The sequence below is a fragment of the Triticum dicoccoides genome, chromosome 4B, assembly GCF_002162155.2.
Source record: "Triticum dicoccoides isolate Atlit2015 ecotype Zavitan chromosome 4B, WEW_v2.0, whole genome shotgun sequence".
Taxonomy (NCBI): Eukaryota; Viridiplantae; Streptophyta; class Magnoliopsida; order Poales; family Poaceae; genus Triticum; species Triticum dicoccoides.
Window position 1 is genome coordinate 170810783 of NC_041387.1, and position 3409 is coordinate 170814191.

Here is a 3409-nt window from a genome sequence, read left to right on the forward strand (position 1 = left end):
TTTTTCACCAAGATCAAATCAACTATCACCCAACATGATCCCAAAGGCTTCGCTTGGCACAAACACTAATTAAAACACAAAAAACACAATCATAACAGAGCATAATTGTGCAAACACTCAAGAACAGAAAGAAAAATACAAAAATAAATTTTATTCATTGGGTTGCCTCCCAACAAGCGCTATCGTTTTACGTCCCTAGCTAGGCATAATAATTTCAAGGATGCTCACATGAAAGATAATAATTGAAACACAAAGAGAGCATCATAAAACATGTGACAAACATATTTAAGTCTAACATACTTCCTATGCATATGCATTTTGTAAGTAAACAAATGATCAAGGCAAGTAAAAACTAGCATATGCAAAGAAGAAAGAAACAATAGTAATCTCAACATAACGAGAGGTAGTTTAGTAACACAGAAGTTTCTACAACCATATTTCCCTCTCTCATGATAATTACATGTAGGATCATAATCAAATTCAACAATATAACTATCACATAAAATATTCTTTTCATGGTCCACATGCATGCAAAGTTGAAATTCTTAAAAAATAGTGGGGTTATCATCAAATAAAGTCATGACCTCTCCAAGCCCACTTTTATCAAAAAAATCATAAGATTGATCATTCTCCAAAGTAGTGGGATTATTATTACCTAGAGTTGACACTCTTCCAAACTCAGTTTCAATATTATTGCAAACACTATTATCAATATCATATTCGTCATGAGGCTTCAATAAATTTTCAAGATGATAAGAAGAACCACCCCAATCATGAACATTAGAATAAGTAGCGGACATAGCAAAATTAGCATCCCCAAGCTTGGGGTGTTGCATATCATTAACACAATTGACATTAATAGAATTAATAATAACATCCTTGCAAACATCCTTTTCATTCAAGGAGCTATCATGAATCACTTCATCGGTTTCTTCTTTCAACACTACATCACAATTTCAGATTCATAAATCTCAAGCAAAACTTCATAAAGATAATCTAGTGAACTCAATTCACTATTAACCGGTTCATCATAATTGGATCTCTTGAAACGATTAGCAAGTGGGTGAGGATCCATGTCAATATATTTTTAGCAAGCAAAGATGCAAGCAAATATAAGGCACATGGCAACACAACCAAACATGAGATCTGACGAGAAAAAGGCAAACGAAAAAGAAGGCGAATAAAACGGTAAATTTTTGTGAAGTGCGGGAGATGAAAACGAGAGGCAACTGGCAAATAATGTAAATTGCAAGGAGATGAGATTTGTGATTAGGAACGTGGTAGATGTTGATGATGTCTCCCCGACAATGGCGCCAGAAATTAGCACGTGGCCGGGAGACTATCTTGACTTGATCCTCCCCGGCAACGGCACCAGAAATTCCTTTTGATGTTGGATTGAACTACGTCGGTATTTCCCCAAAGAGGAAGGGATGATGTAGCACAACAAGGGTAGCTATTTCCCTCAGTGATGAGGCCAAGGTTATCGAACCAGTAGGAGAAGCATCCAACACTATGTAAACGGTACCTGCACACAAAGAACAAATACTTGCAACCTGACGTGTTAAAGGGGTTGTCAATCCATTTCGGGTAACGATGCCATAAATTTTCAAGTTGACGAGATAAAATTGTAGTAGATTGATCGATGCAAATAAGAGCAAATAAAATCCAGCAAGGTATTTTTGGTTTTTTAATAATATAGATCTGAAAATAAAAGTTGCAAATAAATAAAAAGGCAAATAGCAAAATAGATCTGAAAGTATATGATGAGAAAATAGACCCGGGGCCCGTAGATTTCACTAGTGGCTTCTCTCAAGAAAAATAGCATACGGTGGGTAAACAAATTACTGTTCGGCAATTGATAGAACTTCAAATAATTATGGCAATATCCAGGCAATGATCATTATATAGGAACCATGTCCAAGATTAGTAGACCGACTCCTGCCTGCATCTACTACTATTACTCCTCACATCGACCGCTATCCAGCATGCATCTAGTGTATTAAGTTGGAGAAACAGAGTAATGCAATAAGAACGATGACATGATGTAGACAAGATCTACTCATATAGGAATAGACCCCATCTTGTTATCCTTATAGCAACGGTACATACGTGTCGGTTCCCCTTCTGCCACTGGGATCGACCACCGTAAGATTGAACCCATCACAAAGCACCTCTTCCCATGGCAAGAAAAATCAATCTAGTCGGCCTAACTAAACCAAAGATTCGAAGAAGAAATATGAGGCTATAAGTAATCATGCATATAAGAGATCAAAAGACTCAAATAACTTTCATGGATAAAAACATATATCTGATCATAAACTCAAAGTTCATCGGATCCCAACAAACACACAACAACAAGAGTTACATCAAATAGATATCCAAGAGACCATTCTATTGAGAATCAAAAGAGAGAGAGGAAGCCATCTAGCTACTAACTACGGACCCATAGGTCTACAATTAACTACTCATGCATCATCGAAGAGGCCCAAATGAGGATGTTGAACCCCTCTATGATGGTGTCTAGATTGGATTTGTGGTTTCTCAAATTGCGGCCGCTGGAATTTTTATCGTCGTCTCCCCTAGGGTTTCTAGAATATTGGGGTATCTATAGAGCAAAGAGCTAGTGCGGGTGGCGGCCGAGGCGGGCACAACCCACCAGGGCGCGCTCGGGTGGGTTGTGCTCCCCTCAGATCCCCCCTCTGGTACTTCTTTGGCCCAGCAGGTGTCTTCTGGTCCAGAAAAAATCACCAAAAAGTTTTGTTGCATTTGGACTCCGTTTGGTATTGATTTTCTGCAAAGTAAAAAACAAGCAAAAAACAGCAACTGGCACTGGGCACTATGTCAATAGGTTAGTCCCAAAAAATGATATAAAGTTGCTATAAAATGATTTTAAAACATCCAAGAATGATAATATAACAGCATGGAATAATCAAAAATTATAGATATGTTGGAGACGCATCATTAAACTGCGTGCAAAATGGCTGTGGGCGGCGCTTAATTGGAGGACGGGGCCAATGATTTCGGCGGAAGGTGTCGCGTCGTCAGTCGGGGCATGTGGGACGGGAAAGGAGGAGGATGGTGTGTGTGGGGTTTGGATTACCTGACCATATCGACGAGGCTGCTCAACAACAAGAAGGGTTGGCGGCGAGGAGGCCGCACAACAAGAAGAAGGGCCAGCGGCGAGGAGGCGGTGCTGCAAGAAGAAGGGTCGCTGATGAGGAGGCAGCGCTGCAATAAGAAGGGTCGCCGTCGAGGAGGCTGAGCTACCAATAAACAGCAATGAAGGTTGAAACTTGGAAAGCAAGGAGGAACAGTGGAAATGTGGCTTTTGGTGGGAGGGAGGGGGTGGGGAGATAGATATTTTTGTGGTAGCCGAAAAATTTAGCTCGGTTCCATGAGAAACTGGGCA